Below are 22825 nucleotides of genomic sequence, written 5' to 3'. Positions count from 1 at the left end.
CCATTTAGAGGAGAGATGCCAAGTGTTTCTGGAGTTATATATCCCATTTGTTCACAAATGTTTTCATTCATTTTTTGTTTGTTCGTTTCAAATAACCCTATTACATTTTATTCTTAAATGATACAATATGGAACTAACTTTTTGCAGGCATCTGATCTAAACAACTTTTAAAAGCTGTGGTCCACAAATTGACATTTTCAGCTTTCAAGCATTTTACTTCACTAAACAACATAACTTGTAAACTTTCATTCATACATTCCCCTTTTGGCCTCATAAATCATCATAATAAACCGTAACAGTTGGAGAGGCACAGCTCCTTGGCTGTTCAGAACTTGACAATTCCTTTTGATCTATGAAGACCAGGTGCCTTGCATTGCGATTTCATTCTATCTAGATCTGATGTCTGCAGTCTTGCGCTCTTGTTCTCTGCTTGTGATCTTAAGCACACTGGCAGAGTGAAGCAATATGGATCTACTCGGAAAGAAGCCCCATTGAATTCAGTGGGGCTTGTTCCCAGGGAAGTGTGTCAGTCTTGCACTGCAATTCTGCAACACTTAGTTGGGAGTAAACCCCATTGAACTCAGTGGGATTTCTGTCTAAGAAATCACGATGACCTCAGTTCAATGGGACTTACATCTAGGAAATCATGCTCAGCTGTTAATCAGACGTAAATGCCGTTTAAATTTGTTGGATTTGCTTCTAAGTAAAATGTGTTTAGGATTCAGCTGCCAAACTCAATAGATGAGGTGACCAGATGTCTTGCATTATGACTTCATTCTATCTATATCTGAGGCCGAGATCTTGAGTCTCTCCAGATCTATCTCTGTGTGTGCCTATCTATCTATCTATCTATCTATCTATCTATCTATCTATCATCTATCTATCTATCATCTATTGTGAGTTTAGGTGGACCCACAGATTGCTTAGAGACTCATCTCCAATCTGATGATTCACTACTCAGTCAAATTCAGTGAAGGCTGGTCAATGAGGGTGAATGGGGCGCAGGCCCACTAAGCTCAGTTTTCCCTCAACCACCTGCTTTCTTCCTTACATCTGGTCCTGGGGTGGCGCTGCCTGTCAGCTTCCTTCTCCTTAGTCTTGGTGTTGCCCTTGTAAAACACAAGAGGAGGAGGAGGAGGGCAAAACTAGACTTAGTTGGCTCTGCTTGTTATTGGCCTCCCTGCTTTCTGCCCCACCAGCCTCAGTGGTCACCAGCCACCACTGATAAAATTATTGAGTTGAATCCACACTGCTAGTTGAACTTAGTTCTCATTGAATTCAATGAAACAGGTCAGCTAGCTTCATGTGGAACTCCTTGTCTTCTAAACCAATATTTTGACTCTCAACATAAGAAACTAGAAAAGAATACTCAAATGGTTCCTTGTAATCTGTTGTTTGCTTCACATATTATACCTGTCTGTTTTAGGTGTACACCCATGCAGATTTTTTCAAGGGTACAAATAAAAATATCAAGTGTGAATGCTACAAACAGCTATTTTTTAAAGTCCTGCTCTCTAGGTGTGCCCTTGGTGGTAGTGTAGGGTTGATCACTACGTAATGTGAAAGAACCCACAATTTTACAGTTAAGTTAAAAAATGTTGATGCTCCAAATGTTCTGTTTCTCTACCCTCATAGCAGTACAACCACAATGGAAATAATACACACTTCAGTTAGATTCTGTGCCCAGTTGTCCCCCAGGGCCATTGTGGATCCTTAGCTCTTTGAATCCAGTTATCCAATCATGTATTTCTTATCCCAGTGAAGTTTAAGCTGTAAAGTTAAGGATTTATTTTTCCTACAAGCAACTGAGTAGTGATATCCTTTGTGGAGTGTTGACTCCGTTCCTTCAAGGAAGTGCTAGGCAAATTATGCAGCTTATTGGAGTTTAATACATGAAAAGCTCTTGATAGGGGATGTTCGCACATCACTAATAACTTAGAGAGCTGTGAGCTCTTTGACTGAAGTGTTACATCAAAATCCCATGCACCAGAGAAAGTCATTGTAACATAGAAATCCTTAGTCGCACAAGTGACCAAATGGTTTTTTTAAAAAATGTATTAAATCAGCTAACCGCCTGCCCTCTTCATTATTTTGCTGACTTGAAAACTGCTAAGTGTTTTGTATCCATTTCATTATCTCCAAAAAGCAAGGGCTGTAGTGGAATTTACATAAAAATCCAGCTGGAGAAGGGAGACTTTACTGCACAGCCAGCCCTCCCTCCTAATCCAATCTTCCCCAATGCAGTTGGCCTGGCAGTTGCCAAACTCAAACAGCAGGGATCTCCTTTGTTCAGAAAAGTATGAATTTGAGCTTTAAAATGAGCAGAAGTCTTTCTATTACACTGGACACTTCCTCTTGCTGAGTTTACATGAGCCGTCTAGCAGGAGGTGTTATTAAAGCGCTGTAGAAATTAGCCCCCAAAAAACCAATTATCTTGGTTTAGCTGGGAAAAGGGACACAGAAAGGCTGTTTTTTGAAAAAAATAAAATAAAATGAACATTTGAATTTTCATTATTGAGAATCCATGGGACACCATGCTGCCTTCAGAATGTTATGTTATTAACCCTTTCTTCAAAGAGGCTTTAATATGTATTCTTAATCAGTGTTTTGAGGAACATCAATGGCAGGTATGGGGAGGGGGGAGCCCAGCTCCCTTATTTCTTTCAGTGCCATTCCTTTGAAACATATTTGTGATTATTTTGAAACAGTTGTTCAAAGCTTCTGCTAGTTTTACTTCTGGTTGTGAACTTCACGGGGAGTTCCACCCACATTTTATGCTCAATACTTAGCCAAGGTGCTTTCAGCATGGCGGAACAGTGTGTAAAACCAGCACTTTGGCTACACTGGATGAAATGCTATCACAGCAAGAACAAAACAGTAGATTGGATAGGTACAGTGGCTAAGCGAGGAGTGGCTAAAGTGGGTCCCCTCCAAATGTTGGATTCCAACTCCCATCAGTCCCAGCCAGCATGCCCAATGACTAGGGATGATGGGAGTTGTTGTTCAGTTGTTGTCTAGATAGCACCACCTTGGCCAGACCAGGTCAATGTTCATGCAGGCACCATTAGCTATAAAGGGCAGATTAGTGTTGGGTGGGTATGTGACACTAGTCTTCTGGGTTTGTCTTCTTGTTCCTTGAGTTCTAGAGACGGAAGTTCTAGAGATGAGTTCTGGAGATGAAGCCTTGCTGGCAATCTCATCAAATGGTCTTATTCGGTGGTAGCCCCTAGGTTACCAAGTTGTCTGTGGCAGATATAGGAGCTAGGGAGGTGTTGAAATGAAAAGTTAATACTTTCCTTTTCATACTGCCTTATAATGATGTTGCCATTTTTTGTTTGCTGCTTCTTGGTTTTAATCGGTCCCTGCTGCAGTGTTTTACTGTTATTGCTACAATTCTATTGGTATTTTGATTTCTTACTATAATTGGATTATAGAAGATCTGTTAAATAGCAGGCAATAAATTGCCAGCTGATATAAAATTAAAATTAGCTTGTGGAGCTGCAGCTTTAGACAGGACATAAATGGAAATAATAAGCAGAGGTGTCTGGATCAGAATGGTGTGCCATCTATCCCAGTGTCCTGTCTCTGACACTAGGTAGTATAGATATTTTAGGGGAAATGTACAACATTCAAAAACAATGGAGGGGGGAAATATTTCATTCTGCCTGCTATGAGCCAGTGACTGGTGTCACTAGATTTAGGAACGTTTGCTGCAAATCAGGTGATCTAACTACCCTATAAATATTGCTTGCTTGTAGCCATAGGGTATGGCAAAGGTGGAGTCCTCTGCATCCCACTGAACATGCCTGCTGGGTGTTTTGTGGATCAGTCTGCTCACATCCAGCCCAACACGGCTATCCCAGTGCCAGGCAGGGTACAGTCTGAGCCAGGGGTGTCATTAAAACCATTATTGCTTGGATCTGTTGTGGTGCATACCATTTTCAAGTGCTGACAGGGATCTCTCAACAATGCATGCAGTGACATGCCTATTGGATCTATGCCCTTCAAAATAGTATGAGCTAGTAGAGAGAAGCTCATGGCTCTCCTTAATGCTGAAAGGGAGGGTGCCTGTTCCTGTCACCTAAAGATCCATGCTTGCGATCCAGGCAAATTTTGGTTAGTTCCCAATGTCTCTGGTTTTGGTTTCTGACATCCCTTTTATTTGGCTGCATTCCTTGCTTTAGGCAACTTGGAGAACAGTGTTAGAGCCATTCTGCAAGAGCTTCCAGCCTGATTCTTGGTACCACAACAGCCTTAATGACTTCACAGTACTAGCCCCCTCTTATAAACTTCTCCCACAACAACATCCCCACCTGAGACCACCTCTGCCTATCTTTTAAAGAAGACTGCAAAAAAGTTCCTTTTCCAGAACGCTTAACATGCACATTAGTCGTTTAGGGAGGGAAATGTCTCTCTTACCTATCGCTTTGTTGTTGAACAGAACTACAACAAGCTATTCACCGCGCACACAGAAAAGAACAGACAGGCACAGTCCACCACTGAAAAGTACAATGCATTCCAAGACTTTTGATGCCTTTCATCTTTCCAGTGCTCTCAAAGAGATATTAGATTCTGGGGAGAAAAGCATTAACTGCATAGACGCAAATGGCTGGGGCCCTGAAAAAGCTGATGATGTGGACACAGTGTTAATGAGCTGCGAGAGAACCAAAAGCCCTGCCAGATTTTATATTGCAATATGAGGAAAAATGAGAAAGCAGCATGATGGCCAGATGTAGGGAAGTAGGATCATGAGGCAAATAAAATATTCAGATGGACTGTTAGAAACATGCCTGCAGCAAAATGCACTCCATCCAAAACCTATATATATATATATATATATATATATATATATATATATATATATATGTATATATCCCTGTATGATTATTCCTATAGTAAATACAAGGTAATTACCTTAGGTCTTTTTAACCTTTTGGATAGTCTGGGGTATGATGCCCCAGAAAGGATTCCTCCTGCACAGCACCCACTGAGATGTAGCTCTCATCCTTTCCAATAGGATCAGTGACGTAGCGTGGGTTGTCAGCACGGCAAGGCAAGTAATTTGCGCCCCCTAATCCGTGGATTTGCGCCCCCTAACCCGTGGATTTGCGCCCCCTAACCTGTGGATTTGCCCTAACCCCAGATGTTGCGCCCGGTGCGGCCGGCCCCCCCTGCACCCCCCACGCTATGCCACTGAATAGGATTTCGGCAGGAACACTTCCAAGGGGATTGTGCCATAGGTGTAGCCCCTTCCCCCGGGGGTTCCCTGGGCTTCTGCTTTAGCTCTTTGGTGCAAAACTGGAAGGATGAGAAAAGGTTGTCAAAACCAGGGCAGTCCAGAATGCTGGTGCACATGGCATGCCGGAAATATAGACAGTAAAAGTGGAACTGAGATCCCAACAATTCACCTGTATAGATGTAACCAGAGCTTGATGGTACAGCTGCACCAGGATTTGTGGAGAACCCCTGCAATGGTTTGTTGCTGAGAGGGAAGAACTAGGCAGGATAGGATACTCACTTATACTGAGTCATACGATTGGTCCATCTAGCTCAGTCTACACTGACCAACTGACTTATTGTTGCTTACACAGACTCTCCATAATTTCAGGCAGGTGTCTTTCCTATCCTGAGATGCTGGGAATTGGGACCATGTACATGCACTGTCCAGTGTTGGACAGTGTTCTCGAAGCTACAAACATGAGTCTGACTAAACTGCGGGAGGCAGTGGAAGACAGAAGTGCCTGGCGTGCTCTGGTCCATGGGGTCACGAAGAGTCGGACACGACTAAACGACTAAACAACAAACAGCAACACATGCAAAACAGACATTTTTCTAAGGGGTTTTCAATTTTAGATTAGGGGTGCAAAGTTCTCATATTTTTTTCCAGGTGCCTTACTACAAAATACGTAATGCATCATAGGAACGCGTACTAGAGAACTGGCTTTTTTTCTACAACTGTCATATATCAACTAGTATCCTAGAAGTTAATTAGGAGATAGAGGAATACAGTGGTACCTTGGTTCCCGAATGGCTTGGCTCTGAAACAAATTGGCTACCGAATGCCGCAAACCCAGAAGTAAGTGTTCTGGTTTGCGAATGTTTTTCAGAAGCCAAATGTCCGACGCGGCATCTGCTTGATTGCAGGAAGCTCTTGCAGCCAATCAGAAGCCGTGCCTTGGTTTTCGGGAGCTGAACAGACATCCGGAATGGATTAAGTTTGAGAACCAAGGTACCGTATTTTCCCGTGTATAAGACGATATTTTTTCCATAGAAATAATAGACCAAAATTGTGGGTTGTCTTATGCACAGATAGCGGGGGGGGGGGGGATTGGTAGCAGTAGCCAGCAGGAGATTGGCAGCAACGATTGGGCGTGTGATTGGTGGCTGCGGCAACGTCTGATGATGATTGGCTGCGGCTTCGGCACATGGGCGGTCGATTTACGGCAACGGCAAGGTCAAGTGGGCAGGTGGGCTTTTGGCGGCGAGTGTGCAAACAATTGGTGGCCTTGGCAATGCAAATTGCCCTCCCCCCCAAGTTATTTTTGTTGCGGTCTCAAATAAATAGGGACCATCTTATACATGGGGGCGTGTTATACCACTGTACAGGAGTACTGCCAGAAAATGGAATGCATGCCTAAAAAACGAAATTCCCACAGCATCCAAAGAGCCAGGATATTTATCCTCATCCACATGTTACACTTATGTCAAATAGTGAAATGCTGTTATTCTGCTTAACAAATCTATAGTAGAGACTGGCATTTTTTAAAAAAAAGTTATTCTAGGATTCCCCATCATAAGACCATAAAAGGAGCCTTCGGGGTCAGACCAGTGGCTCATTTTGTCCAACATTCTCTTCTCACAGGGGCCAACCAGATGCCCCAATGGGAAGCCCAAGCAAGACCTGAATGGAAGAACACTCTCCCCAAGCAGCATGACTATTGTAGTCCAAAACCACAGGAGTATAGGAGGTGGGGGGAAGGCTGCTCTAACACACCCTCCAACATTTCCCCAATGAAAGTACTGACATCCTATTCCATGATAATAATAATAATAATAATAATAATAATAATAATAATAATAATAATAATAAATTTATTATTTGTGCCTTGTCCATCTGACTGGGTTGCCCCAGCCACTCTGGATGGCTTCCAACATATATAAAAACATTACACATTTTTAAAAACTTCTTTATACAGGGCTAGCCTTCAGATGTCTTCTAAAGGTTGTATAGTTCAGGGGTCACATAACTCCATACCCTCCAACATTTCTTCGATGAAAATAAGGGCATCCTCCATACCCTCCCACATTTCTCCAGCGAAAACAGGGGCATCCTAAGGAAAAGCGGCACATTCCAGGATCAAATCAGAAACTGGAAGGGCTTCTGTAAATCCAGGACTGTCCCTGGAAAATAGGGACACTTGGAGGGTCTGGTCTATGGAGACCTGGCTTATAAAAGCTTCGGCCGAATTTTTCCTGAGGTGGAACCTGTGCCTAGTGGAACCTAGGTTATATATCACTAAACATCAGGTGGAGGCTCAGATGGTGAAATGCTCATCCATACCCCCAACCCTCTTACGGAGCATCCTTCATGTAGAAAACGAGATGTCAGCCAGAAGGCAAAGCTTGTCGCTATAGGTCTCCCAGTTGTAATAAGTATTAACTCTGCAGCCACATCCAAAATGTTAAATGGCTTTTTACAGTGTAGTTCCTAAAAATAGCTTGACATTTTAAAGATCAAAGATGAACAAAGGCACCTATTTCCGTGACACAATTTGCAAGAGAATCCATTATTAACTGTACTCTTTTGTACCGAAGTAAGACATAAATGATCCTCTAAGTGGAAATGTCTGAACCTATGAGTTCAGAATGCATGCAATCCTAGTTGCTGTTTTGGAATACTTTTTTCAGATCTGCTTCAGAAATGGTTTTAAGTTGTATAATGTATGCCCCATCTGTCTCTTACAGCTGCTGCCTCCATTTGCCTATTTTTCACCAGGGAACCATTTATACAACCACTTTCTTTTCATCCCAAAGCAGATATAATATAGAAAAATACCATTGTCTGAATGCTGCACTGTGTGCTCCGATTGAAAGGCAACACACACCAACATAAGCATATCAGAAAGATGGCTTGTAGGTGGCAGGCTAAATAGGAATATTTCCCATTCAGTCTAGACTAATTAAAGTCTGCAGCCCACCAGATATTATTGGACAACAACTCCCATCAGCCTGAGCTAGCATGGTCAATGGTCAGAGAAGATGGGAATTGCAGTTCAATGACATCCGAAGCACAGCAGGGTGGCAAAGACTGCCCTAGATGGAAAAGAAACTTAAGAGGAAATAGCATGAATTAAAAAGGTAAAGGACCCCTGACCATTAGGTCCAGTCATGGCCGACTCTGGGGTGGCGGCGCTCATCTCGTTTTACTGGCTGAGGGAGCCGGTGTACAGCTTCCTGTGTACAGCTTCCAGATCATGTGGCCAGCATGACTTAGCCGCTTCTGGCGAACCAGAGCAGTGCACGAAAACGCCGTTTACCTTTCCGCTGGAGCAGTACCTATTTATCTACTTGCACTTTGATGTGCTTTCAAACTGCTAGGTGGGCAGGAGATGGGTCCGAACAACAGGAGCTCACCCCGTTGCGGGGATTCAAACTGCCGACCTTCTGATTGGCAAACTCTGTGATTTAACCCACAGCGAATTAACCCTTATTACATACCCTACTGATGCAATGTCCTTGTGGAATTGGCTCTTAAATAAGGTCCAGCGTGTATGTGTGTGAGAGCCAGAGTGTTTTAATTTAACCCCCATATTTGCATTTTCTTCAGCAAACAAAGACGGTTTTATTAGTAAATATTCCTCAGCTTCCTTCTGTCTGCCTGGTCGTTTTTTTTATAAAAACAATCAGTCAGGGGTTTATGCAGGCAGGTGGGCAGCCTCCTTTTGTCTTCAAGAAAAAAAGCATTATCCCAGTCCTCACTGCCACCCCCTCTCCCTCCCTCCCCCCCCATCCAAGACATTAACAGAGGAGTGACAGGTCTGAGATGGTGTTGGCTTGGGGAGTGAGAGAGGTCTGACATGCCTTGTGCCTAGAGCCTGCATTTAGCCACTCCTCAAAGGCCCTTTGGTGGGCCTCATTGACAACATTTTTCAAATGCCTGTGTGTGTGTGTGTGTGTGTGTACATACATTCACACACCCCTGTGTTTAATTTATTTACCGAGTCTAGCTCAGTTCTGACAGAATATTGGTGCTGTTCAAAGGGATTATTTTATAGGCAGGATGGGTAGTTTTCCCAAGGCCATAGATTGCGTTTGTGGCTTTAGATTAGACTGGAGAAAGAAAGTAAATCATAGACAGTATAGGACTTTGTCTGCATATACACCACACATTTAAAGCAACACTTCCCTCCCCCTGCAAATCCTGGTTCTCAGGATTCCTGGAGGGGGAATGTGCTTTAACGGGTTTGTAGGAGGGATGCGGGTGACGCTGTGGTCTAAACACAGAGCCTAGGGCTTGCCAATCCGAAGGTCGGCGGTTCGAATCCCTGCGATGGGGTGAGCTCCCATTGCTCGGTCCCTGCTCCTGCCAACCTAGCAGTTCGAAAGCACATCAAAGTGTAAGTAGATAAATAGGTACCACTCTGGCGGGAAGGTAAACGGCGTTTCTGTGTGCTGCTCTGGTTTTCCAGAAGCGGCTTAGTCATGCTGGGCACATGACCCGGAAGCTGTATGCCGCGCTCCCTTGGCCAATAAAACGAGATGAGCACTGCAACCCCAGAGTCGTCCGCAACTGGACCTAATGGTCAGGGTTCCCTTAGCTTTACCTAGGACTGGTGGGAGAGCTTTACTTTCTGTTTCCATTATGTATGGAAAGAAGGAACATCAAGCCTCATGAAAGGGATGGACACATGTCGTGTGTTGTGTATGCGTGGTTAAACCAAGGGAACCAAGTTTGCGGCTACAAAGCTTACTACAAAGTGACCTTGACCCATTCACTGTCTGTCAGCCTTCCATGCCTCACAGGGATGTTGTAGGGTGAAAAGGGGGAGGAGACACACAATGTTGCCCTGATCTCCCCACTGAACTCACTAGGGCCTACTTCTGAGTAAACATACGCAGAATGGTCTTGTGCGTTTTTTTGCCCTTCTCAGATTTTTTCCTCCAAAGCCAGCTTTGCAGGTGGCAATATACAAGTTGATTGCACTAACTCTGAGAATTGCTTGAGACAAGAAAGAAACTAATACATCATATCTGCATAGCCTTGGGACCTGTGGCAGGTCAAAGCAGGTTTGGCAGCTGGTTGCAAGAAAAGCTGCTTTTCACACATAAAGGTCATCTTAATGTGAGATCCTTATCTTGCTGATGTATTGCCCTAAATCTTTATATATATATTTTCCCCTTTCTGACAAAGTGCTTTAATAGGCTCTCCTTGCATTCCTTGGAAGTCTGGGTTACAAAAACATCAAGCTTCAGATAGGCATCTTGGCTGTAAATGCTTGGTTAGTAAATTGGTGCAGATGAAGAATTTCAAGTTGTTCCTTCCCATTGTAGTCCCACTAAATTATGTGTAATTCTTGTTCTTTTCTTTTTAATTTGCTGTGATCATAACAAATTGGGAAATGCTTTAGACGCTAAGGAAAATCTTGATGACAATGAAACAAAGCAAACAGAAGCCTAGAATCCTTGACAAACTCACAAAGCACACCAGAGAAAGCTCTACAGTAAGAATATTGCAATAAGATTAGAGGTTTTAAAAAAAATTACAGTTATGGAAAGTAATACTTTGCTTCTGTTTTTAAAATGAAGCATTCTGTTTAGTCTGTTATCCAAGGAAAGAAGGAAATATTTAGAAAATTGAATAGGAAAGTCAGTACACAACTTGCTGAAGAAGGAAGCAAAATATGAATAAAGGAAAAAAGTTAGTTTTGTAATTATTATCATTAATTAAACTTGTATACCACCCTATACCCACAGGTCTCAGGGCAGTTCACAAGATGAAACCACAAGATAAGACCACAAAAATACATAATAAAAACAAGAACAAGAACAACCCAATGTAAGATAGTAAATGGTAAGATCACATATTAGCAGCACGTTGGAGGTTAAAAACAGAATCTTAAAACCTATTTAGTATTATGGAAGAAGAAGGTGAAATGACCTGATTACAAATCAAATGTAAGTGGCATTTTAATCAGCCTTTGTATACCAGAGGAGGCATTTTCAAATTAATGGAAACTGGTATGATCCTATACCCATCTACCTCACGATAGTGTGTATATAAGCAGTGTACATAAAAAAATATAAAATAGTAATATACATCTAAAATCAACAAACAGAATCAAATATATTTGGATAGGCTTGTTGAATTTTTTTAAAAGAAGTTTTTAGCAAGCAGTATACTAAAACAGTATATAAATTTTGCTTGCCAAATTTAATAGTTAAGGCCTTATTTTCATAACGCCGCTTACAAAATGTTGTAAAATATTCACAAACATTAATCTTTGAAATGATAATCATGATAATCATATTAAAAAGCAGTTAACAGATTAAACAACAACAACAAAAACCCTTCATTGACCTTTGCGATCAATGAAGCCACTCATTGTTGCCCAAAGTTTCATGGCTCTACGAAGCAACTGTAACAGTGACAATTAATTAAAAGAAACATTCCCCTCCCCCTTCCTCTCCATTCTATCTGTCCTGCATGCTTTAGTTGAGATTCCTGAATTGGGGAGGGGGTTGGACTAGATGACCCCCAGGATCCCTTCCAGCTCTACAATTCTATGCTTCTATGATTTTTGGCATTGATTAAACTGTATCTGAAAAATATTATTGATTGCTTTTTTCTGAATTTTCCCAATCTTGTTCAGAGAAGCATAGGGCATGTAATAGTATTTGATTATAGCAAGGTTAGTGGCATTATCTGGAGGTGTTGGGATAATGGCAGCAGTGCCTGCAATGTAGGAAATCTCATGGCTTGAATAAATTCCCAAGAAAATCAGAGGGACCAAGCATTCGTTCATTTGACTGAACTAAGGAACCCTGTTGAGGCATTTCTGGGTGAGTGAGTGGAAAGGGTGTCCAAAAGTTTGTGGGAGGGGCAGAGTGTGTGTGCAACCCCCCCCCCCCATATCCATGCATGAAGGGGTTTTATTTTCAGCCGGAGCTCACCAGAGCTCAGCTCTGGCACCTCTCAGGTGGGTGCCATTGCCATTCTGAGAGAACAAGAGAGAAGTTCGTGGTGATCTCCAGCACTGTTTGCATATATTGGCTCCACTTCTGAGCTTCCCACATTCAGCGTGAAAATGTGAGGAGGGATTCAAGGTGTGTTTGGCTGAACATGCTTGCCATCCTTCCCATTACCACAAACCTTGTTTTATCAGGGTTCCCAACCACAGGAAGTATTGGAGGTCGTCCAGAGTGGCTCGCAACCCAGTCAGATGGGCAGCGTATAAATACGTTGTTGTTGGTACTTTAGCAAGTTCAATCAATTGCACTTAAAATCCCACTTCAGACTTTCATGCCAAAAGCCTAGATCGGCATTGACTCCAAAAGGAACAGGAAGTAAACTGCAAAAGAGGGTAAGATAAGATAAGGTAAGTGCTCTTCCCATAAAGGTCCTGGGGAAAGATGTGCTTCAGTTTCTGTGTTATAAAAACATAAGGGCACAACGTTGGAGAACAGGGAGCTAACAACAGGCACACACACGCACACGCACACACGTACAAAGGAAATGTGTGGCTTTGGAAAGATCGGAAAACATCAGGAAAATGTAGCAGAGGCCAAAAAGAATGCAAGAAATTGTTGCAATTTTATCAGCTACAATTTAACACATGTGTTGTTATTATTTTCTTATTTGAGACACAAAATATCCACAAAGGAGCAAGTTCCATTTTACAGCAAACATGGCACACACGTGTGTGTGTGTGTGTGTGTGTGTGTGTGTGTGTGTGTGTGGATAGGAGCCCAGTTCATCAGATTTGTGAGTTCTTAATCTACCTAGATAGATAGTTTAGATAGGGTGGGGTGGGTGGAAATGATACACAGGCCAAAAAATGCAGAGAGGTACACTCTGTGCTGCTATGTGGTTACAGTTTCAAGGCAGTTAAGCTTGTCAGCCAAAATATTTCACCAGCCTTCAAACTAACAGCACTATGTGACCCAAAGGTACTTTCCAGGGTCCCTTGCTATCCCGTGGAAGATTCCATTCCTGGACACAAACATTGCTCAGATTGTTTGTGTTGGCACCTCTAAAAATATGGCTGTTATCAAGCAACTGCCTGTGCACTCAGGACAGCGTAGAATATCAAAGGAAACTCTTGGGCACATCAAAACCAAAAGGCCATATAATTAACAAAACAACAGCAACAAGACAAAACAAAACAATCAAAATGGGATGGTTGCCTACTGTCAATGAAGATCAATAGGAACAAGGGCATTACAAAGGAGGAACTTGGGTAAAGTTTATGGTGGCTGATGGCTATCCATACACGGCAGTGTTTAGCATTCAAATACAAAAGTCTCCTGCTTACATTCCATATGCAAATTATTCCAAGGTGGCTGCAAAACAAGTGCTTGGGGGAATGTCTCTGCTGCCCCCATATAACAGAGATGTTGGGGGAAATTCCTAAGGCGGCCTATTGTTATGCTTGTATGTTCCTTTGAAACCCAAGTCTTTTGGGCTGAGATCACTTGAGCTCTGCATTTTTATAGTGGACTTGCAGTTTGTTTTAAAGTCAAAATCCAAACCTATTTCAAACAGCAGTACCCGCAACAAAATGTTGCAGCATGGAGGACTCCTGTTCAATATTCCAATCAGCCAGCCATACCTTCCTTCAAGATACTGCCTCATTATGTTGTTTTTGGAATCCTACCTTCCTTAGTGTCCCGTCCCCCCCCCCCCCGGCCTAAAGAACCTTCATACTTCTACAAATCTGGGAAGTTTTCCAAGTCTGCTGATACCTCCCTCTTAGATAGATAATTTATTACGGTCAGAGACCAGCTTATAAAACACACACGGGGGAACAGTCCCAGAAGGAAAACAAACAATTAAAGCAATGTACAACAATAAATTTAAAATTTATAAATGCATTAAGTGTATACAGTGGTACCTCAGGTTACATACGCCAATAATAATAATAATAATAATAATAATAATAATAATAATAATAATAATAATAATAATAATTTATTTATACCCCGCCCATCTGGTTGGGCTTCCCCGGCCACTCTGGGCGGCTTCCAAAAAAATATTAAAATACTGTAATACATCAAACATTAAAAGCTTCCCTAAACAGGGCTGCCTTCAGATGTCTTCTAAAAGTCTGGTAGTTGTTTTTCTCTTTGACATCTGGTGGGAGGGCATTCCACAGGGAGGGTGCCACTACTGAGAAGGCCCTCTGCCTGGTTCCCTGTAACCAGAGTTTCTCAAAGCAGAGTTTCTCCACCCCCTTGATCATTTTGGTTGCCATTTACATACATAAGCAGCAGCACTCACCTCTGAATATCAGAAATACAAGGAACTTAAAGAATACCTAATTGAGCTGACTACACTGAGTACAATGCCTGTCTTAATTCAAGCTCTGGGTGCCCAGACTTTGTGCCAAATTGCAATGAATTCAGTTGCATATGAGCATAAAAGTCTTATCTTGCCTGAGCACAGGAACAAACAAAACAAAACGGATTTGCCTAGTTCTATTTTCCAAGCTGATTTTAAACTGCTAGCATTTTCCATAATGGCAAAATCTATTAAGTTTAAAATTTCCTTTCCACTTTAATAATTTCAAGGATCATCAACACCACAATTCTGAGGATTTATTTTTCTAAAGAGAGGGAGAGGATTAATCTTTGTCTTGAAACTCAGCTGCTTGCACCTTCATAAAGGAGCAAAAATTGAGACTCTTAATGCCTACCTTTTATATTTAGCATTGTTTTCATCTTACCTTTATTTTTATGGCTTAAATGGTCCCAGAAGGTGCAAAAGGCAGAGGACCAGGCCTGCTAATATCTGGTTGCTGCTGTGTGAATAAGCTTACAAACACACACCTAATGTATCAGCGTGGATTGCGGATATTTCTTCTGTCTTGTAGCTGAATGAGTCCAGCTTTTGCAACACATCCTCCTGTTTCTTGGCGATTATATTTTAGTAGGTGTATAATAAAGGGGGGAATAGCTGATTTGTTTAACTGGGAGAAATTAAAATAAGTAATTTGGCAATTTCAAATTCAACTCAGAAGCTTCTAACACTACTTAAACAAACCTAAGTCAAAATCCAGAATACAAACTAATGGATTATTAGCAGAGCTTGCTGTTTTATGGGTGCAAAACATTCTCATGTATTTGTGATGATCATGTGTAATTGGAACTGGTAGCAAGCAACATGGAAGGGCATGCCTAGTACATCATAAAACATAAGATGCTGCCTTCTACAGAGTCAGAATGTTTCTCCATCTAGCTCAGGACAGTTGACACTGATGGGCAGAGGCCCTCCAGGATTTCAGACCCAGTAACACTCCTAGAGTGAAGACTTACAGTATAGGTGTAAAGCTCTCAACTTTATTTAAAGTGCTTTAAGATCTGCAGCAAGATATAATGAATGACTGCAGGCTCAGAATCTGCACAGAGAAAGTAGGGCTTTCAGATGCCCTTAGGTCCAGTCTTGGACAACCCCATCTGGCTCAAACCCCATCACCTGTTTAAACCTAAATGGGGTTGTCATTGCCAACTCACTCTACAAGATTCCGCTCTCAAATGGTGCTGGACTCATACCAGTGGAACTTTGTGTGCTGGAGAAACAAAGGGGATGATGGAACCAGAACAAATTCAACTGTAGCTATTTATAGTTGGGGATACACACACACACACACACACACACACACACACATACACACACATATATATATATCAAATAAGTTGTAAATAGTGTATGCTGACATTTAAAAAAATGATTCTAAGAGACTTGACTTTAAAGAACTGCTACATAGAAATTATTATGTACATCCATGTAATACCTGTAAATGAATATGATTCCAATAACATTGATAGTGCACTTTGCAATTTGCAAAGTGAATTACCTGCAGTAAAATAATCCTAACCGTCCTGAAAGGTTTGTAACTATTATTAAGACCATACTGCAGAGATTTTTCTTCTTCTAGGAACTAAGCGTTGCTTTTAGCTTCATACGTGTGAAGACTTAGTAATGTAGCATTAAGCAAATCATCACAATGCAAATGATACTGCTTTGACTGAATTGAGCACTCTTCCTTACCCTTTTCCAGACTTCCCCCGATCCTTATTGTATCTTAGGTGGTTGCGGGGGATGCAAGTTCACGGACTAAGCAGGATCAGCTGTTCTCCATGGCTTGCCAGTGAGATACGTTTGTCTTTTGTGTGATCAATGGCTGAACACTGCATAGTTCAAATCATTGATCACCATACAGTGACTCCAGATGCTACTAAACTCTTAAGGGGAATGGGAGATGGAAGGGCACACCATAAGGAGGGGGAACCCCCCCCATAAATATTTCTAGTCATTTCAAGGTGGGATATTAAATATGATATAAATTTCACAGGAAGAGTTTGAAAAATATGCCTGACTTCTAATAAGTGCCAGCTTCAAACGTTATGACCTTGTCCCTATGCATGAGCAGAAACAAACAAACAAAGCTCAGTGTCAAATGTTGATGTGCAAGGAGAGCCAGGTGCTTAGGTTGTTTTTGCAGATGGCTTACCTGGATTTAAGTTTGCTGCATTGAAAAATGTTAAATAATGTGCCACATTCTTAAGCTATGGTGCTTATTTCATAGGTTGATAGGGTATGATGGCTTGAAATCAGGAAAGTCCCAGCGTTCTAAAGTAATGTGATGGCTGGGAATGGCAAAGAATAATTTTATCAGAGAGGTCCCTAAAAATAAGTGATGTTGGGGCTACAGTATATTATGAGCACACGAAGCACTGAACACCTTGGGAGCAGGTCACCTTGGTTCCCACTGCCTGGGCACTTTGATCCTTGGGAGAGACACTCTCAGTAGTGTTAGATGCTTCTGAGATTTGTCTTATTTCTACCAATAAGTGAGTGTGCATTGAGTGTGGTGGAACATGGCCTTTGCCAGGTTCTCCCAATGAAGGGAACTACCATAATGGCATTTAAGCACCTGCTTAGAACTCACCTGTTCACCCAGGCCTTCCCTGAGGGCCGATCCAGTTATACCAATGTATAAATCTGAGCTGACTGCAAGAAGATCAAACCTATCCATTCTTGAGGAAATCAGCCCTGAGTGCTCACTGGAAGGACAGATCGTGAGGCTGAGGCTCCAATACTTTGGCTACCTCATGAGAAGAGAAGACTCCCTGGAAAAGACCCTGATGTTGGGAAAGATGGAGGGCACAAGGAGAAGGGGACGACAGAGGACAAGATGGTTGGATAGTGTTCTCGGAGCTACCAGCATGAGTTTGACCAAACTGCGGGAGGCAGTGGAGGACAGAAGTGCCTGGCGTGCTCTGGTCCATGGGGTCACGAAGAGTCGGACACGACTAAACAACAACAACATAAATCTGAGCTACTGGGGTTTTTTAAATGTATTTCACCCTTGTTTTCTGAATATCATTTCAGTGCTGGTTTTATGCTGTTCATCACAGCCATAATCCCCACCCCCCTTAATGTTAGTGGTACAGAAAACCTTCACAGAGAAATAAATAAATGGTCAGCTTACAATTCTGCTATTTGCACTGCCCTCACTAAAGTCTTCTGAAACGGAAGTTGGCAGCAGAAGGAACCACTGAAGCTGGCAAAGAGCTGCGGGAGACATACAGGAGGAGACATTCCTGCTGCTCGCTCTGGTCCTTGCCTTTAGGCATGCTTAAACAGTTTTTAGTTCAAGTGCACCTTTCCTTCTTATTTAATTTTAATTTGTCTAACAACTTAATAATCCCTTCAGGGAATGTTAGTGCTATAATAAAAGTATGCATAAAGTCCATAAATATATAGCCAGGCAGGAGTTCTTAACAAGTTCCTCCTCACTATTTAATGGTCAGGTGATATCCTGCAACACTTTCAAGGTTGAAGAAGGAGAAATTAGAAGCTTAGCTGCTGTGCTGGTTACCTCTCATTGAAGAGCTGCTGTAACTGAATTGGGAAGAACAAAGCATAATCCTGCAGAGCTTTCAGGAATATATTTATTATCGTTGTCTCTCTAATATCTATCAACCAAGGCTGGTTTTTGGGGAGGGGGCTTAGATTTGTAAACGATGGCATTGTACATGTTATATTTGCACAAAGAGTAGGGGAGCAAATTCAGCAATGATGCCTAACTTCAGAAATGGCATTTAACCCTCTTTCCACTATCCGTTTTCCTTGCAGAGTTCTAGATGCCTACTTAGCCTAACAAGCATCAGATGGAAACTAAAATAAGGGTATTTCCTTCAGCATTTTAGAGAAAGGTGGGGCGGACATGCCCTGAATGCTTTGTTCAGGATGCTGTGTGAGCACTTGCGGCACTATCCCCTGTTTGTGAGGCATCAGTTTACAGGAAGGGATAAAGTTGCACAGTAAAATATTTCTTCTTACAAACAAAATTGGATAGTTGTACACTGCTGCAGGATAAGTGATTTAGCCTAGCCACAAATTGGATTGAAGCCCATAGCTTAGTTGCTTAGTTGAATTATTATTATTATTATTATTATTCAGATATAACAGAAGGAAATATGGGGAGATAAAAACATTGCTAGCTGACATTAACAATAAGAATATTCCTTCAATCTTAACTCAAACATGTTCATTAATATATGCCGTTTGTTTGTCCAAAAAGGTATCTAAATGAGATTAATCATTCTAGGTCATGTGTTTAAAAGCAGGGAGACTGTAACATATTCAGACAACTGAGTACTAGGATGGTGGGCACTGGTCTTTCAAACCTTGAAATATAAGTCACTTTGCAACCATATGGGCCTACAGGATCTACTTTCGTTGTCCATGTCTTGCATGCAAAACATGCCAGGTTCAGTCCCTGACAACTCAGAGTAGGAGGAAGTGACTTAGGCAGGGGGTGAACCAAAAAAAAGTGGTGTCGTTACCTGGGTGCCCCTTACTGGGAGAGACAAAGAGAGGGGTGAGATGGTGGTGAAGTCAAGGCTGCATAAATTCAGAGGTGGGACTGCTATGCATCTGTGCAACCCGGACCTTGCCGCCAACCTGCCTCTTTTGTTGTTGTTGTTGTTGATGATGATGATGATTAAATGTTTATACCACCCTTCATCCAAAGATCTCAGGGCAGATGAAAAATAAAAGCACAAAAAAGAACCAAAACAACACCCACACACCCTCCCGCGAAAAGGCCACAGAATATTAATCAACCCAAGACCTGGTTGAAAAGGAACATTTTCGTCTGGTGCTTAAAGATATATAATAAAGGTTCCAGACCAGGGGTTGGCAAAGTTTTTGTGGCTTGGGCCGGTTTATGGTCCCGCAGATGCCATAGTGGGCCAGAGTGTGCGCACACACACACACATGCGCAAATGCTATTTCTGGCACTCCTTCTGGAGCGGAGGAGGCACACGCAGCTTCCCATTGGCTACAGGAGCCTCCTGCAGCCAATGGTAAGCCGGCCAGCATCATGGAAGGCAGTCCCTGCTCTGCTCTGTGCCTGTTTAGTGCGGTGCACGGGCGCTGACCGATTGGGCAGCAGGGGTCTCTGACTGGCCAGCAAGGATCCATGGGCCGGTCATACGACCCCTTAGGGGCCTTAGGTTGCCAACCCCTGCTCCAGATGAACCTACCTGGGGTGACCATTTCGCAAAGCAATAGCATCAGGGACCAGGGATTTCCCCAGCCCTTGATCTAGAAAAGCTTGCTGGTCACTTCGCTGGTCACCTTTACCAGTTAACTGAGGAGCTGGTAAACAAGATACTTACTATCCCTCACTGCCTATGTTCTGCTTCCTCCCAATAAGTGGCAGCAATGCTCTGTGGCTCTTTCCCACCAGGTGAGCCATTCCTGCAGGTAGGATTCCTGCAGGTAGGACTGTGCAACTCTGGGGAGTCACTGCCAGTCAGCATAGAAAATTCTGAGCTAGACAGACCAACAGTCTGATTCAGCCAAAGCTAGTTTCCAAAGATACACACACACACACACACACACACACACACACACACACACACTATTATGGTAGTCTGTATGCTTGCGTGTCCATCCACTGCCATGCATCATGCATATTATGTCATGCGTAAATTGAACATGCAGTGTTGACACAGATAAGTGTATGTGTGCTGCATCTGATAGCCATGATCCTTCTATCCGTTATTATTTTTTTGGAGGTGGAAGAATGATGAGATCAGGTATGTGCACTTGAGTGCATGCGCTCAGTGGAGATGTTCACTTTGGCCCTGCCACATGCACAAGACTTCTAGAGTGGAGAAAGAGTGAGCTAGCTCTCAGACACATTGATTATCCAGTTTAAACAAGCTGCTTTGGAGCAGAGGAACTTCAGCTGCTTTCCAGCCCTATTAAATTCTACATGTTGATCCACTGGGCACAACCTGGGAAAAATTAGGCAAGACTGGATGTTAAGTGCTTCACTGTGTTCTTAAGTCCCATTGATTTCAAGGGAACTTAAGTGCAACCATCTTTTACTAGATTGCACCAATGGAATTGGAAAGATTGCTGGTGCGAGTAAAATTATGCACTTACAATAGGATTATGAATGCATTTCTGTCTGTAGTAATTATAGTAATTTATAACCACTTTTCAGGGGTTCCCCACCACCTCTTACTCTGTTGAAATGTTTACATTTGAGTGCCTATACATTGTGTAGCATATGTTCATAAGGAAAAGTTTAATGGCAATGAAGTCATGTTTGTGTGTTTTGCTTTTGTGTCTCTATGGCAAATCGCTTCACTTTCTTGACAAATCTTTATCCATGCCCTCTCTGTTCTTCTGCACGACATGCAAGGAAAACAAAGATCTTACTTTCAACTTATATTCAGAGAATCATTTTCAGAGCTATTAGGCATCACAGCGGGGGAAGGGAAATCAATGTTTCCTTTGATAGGGATGTATGTGAGAAAATAGTAATGCTGCATATATGATAGGTAGAAATTGCAAACAGACCTTATTTTTTATTTCCTTCACACATGATTCTGTTTCCTCCACTCTGCCCAAACATCTCTCCTGAAGCTCCCCATATTTCCTTCAAGTGTAGCCAAGAATTTACGACACAATTCCATCTTCCTCCTTCTTCATAAACCATCTGCGTTCTTTCTCAGCCAGTCCCTACTGATGAAATAACCCCGTTGATTTGCTCTGTGATATCTTTTACCCACAATGCCTCTGTCTTTGTAAACTGTGGTTTCAAAGCATGATGTTTTAGATACTTCTTCATCTGTGTCCCCATCTGCACTATACCTTTAAAGCACTATACCACTTTAACAGTCACAGCTTCCTCCAAAGAACTGTAGTTTGTTTAGGGTGCTGAGTGTTGTTAAGCGAACCGTATTCCCCTCACAGAACTACAATTCCCAGAGTTCCCTGGAAAGAGGGATTGATTGTTAAACCACTCTAGTAATTGTAGGGTGGAGGCATTCAACATTATGTGCATAGGTCTCCATTCGGTCTAAAAGCATTAGAAGCATGGCTGCCTGGGGGTGTGGTCAGCAAGAGTATTAACATTAAAGGGGCAGGATTAATGGTGTGATCCTGCTCCTTCCATACATTCAGCAAACGTGGAGAAAAAGGTCCTCAAGTTAATTATAAATACAACAACCAAAATCCATCCTTTTAATTCAGAACGAGGCAATTGAACTTGAGTTTATTATGGAGGCCAGTGTGGTCTTCCGAACAATTTAACTCAAGTCTCATAAGACTTTTCTCCTGGTAGAATAGGCATCATTAGATGTACTGCTGGATAAGGGTTTAATGGTTTTTGCATTTGTTTAAAAACAAATAAGACATTGTTTTTAAAAAGATGCTTTTCTCCTGGGTTTTTCACAGGCACAGCCAATTTTTCAATGATAGTTATAACACTGTTTATATATTTATATTTACTGTTACAGCCCCTGGCTGCATTCCAGTGCCACAGATCCATACTCTGAGGCCAGTATAGGAATAATCCCTTATACTGAGCCAAGAGGACTTAATTGCCAATGGAGGCAAAGAACTGGTATTAATTCTGGGAACTGCAGATTCTGTTCTCCTAAAGTAAATAAGAACAGTAATAGCAATAGCAATAGCACAAAGAATAAGAAGAAAAATCACAATCAGTGCTTTTGTATTACTTCAAGTGTTATCCATCCAGATCTGTTTTGTTTGTTTTTATATCTAGCCTTATCTTCATGTGTGAAACATAGACATCCCATTTGCTTCATGCTCAATTGCTTGCAATTTCCCCTCTGATTCATACATTTCTCCTGCTTTGGAAATGCTACACATTCCTGTAATCAGACTGTATGCCCATGTTGCAGTTGTCTGAATGATCACATTGTCTGCTGTTTGAATTGCACTCCTGCTGCTGGTTCGCTGCCCCTAATTATTTTTGTTTTAGCGTTTGTCCCTGATTTCTCAGTCAGGCAGTTGAAAGAGGCCGTGTCATCCTCTGAGAGGTGTTTAATCAAGGGATGAGTAATCAAACAAAAAGCTTTTTGGGGAGGGGTGGAAGTGGAAGAAATGATATTGTCTGGCCGGTTATTATGTTTTCTCTTCTCGACACTTAAATAGAGTTCCTGCAGAAACCCGGGGTGCTGCCCATTAGCTTGGAGGGTTGGGCTGCCTGAATAAGTGGATGGCTGCTTTGTAAAGAGGGAGTGGTAAAGGAAACAGGCTAAAAAAGAGAGAGAG

At 42.1% G+C, this 22825-nt stretch overlaps 1 protein-coding gene and 1 long non-coding RNA gene across 3 annotated transcripts in view; one reads left to right on the top strand and one right to left on the bottom strand.

Annotated features, from left to right (window-relative positions):
- Positions 1-22825, top strand: part of ADGRL2 (adhesion G protein-coupled receptor L2) — a 560560-nt gene that overhangs the window by 285192 nt on the left and 252543 nt on the right. The window lies entirely within an intron of this gene.
- LOC144327775 (uncharacterized) overlaps positions 1-22825 on the bottom strand; it is a 51629-nt gene that overhangs the window by 17985 nt on the left and 10819 nt on the right. The window contains exon 2 of one of the 2 annotated variants that reach the window (XR_013392881.1): positions 12371-12569. This is a non-coding gene — a long non-coding RNA (uncharacterized LOC144327775). Of the gene's footprint in view, positions 1-4914; positions 5021-12370; positions 12570-22825 lie in introns of those variants that run through there. The other variant, XR_013392882.1, reaches the window with a different exon arrangement.

Source organism: Podarcis muralis, chromosome 5 (genome assembly GCF_964188315.1).
Source record: "Podarcis muralis chromosome 5, rPodMur119.hap1.1, whole genome shotgun sequence".
Lineage (NCBI taxonomy): Eukaryota > Metazoa > Chordata > Lepidosauria > Squamata > Lacertidae > Podarcis > Podarcis muralis.
The sequence above is the reverse complement of the archived record's forward strand: the minus strand, read 5'-3'. Positions and strand labels throughout refer to the sequence as shown.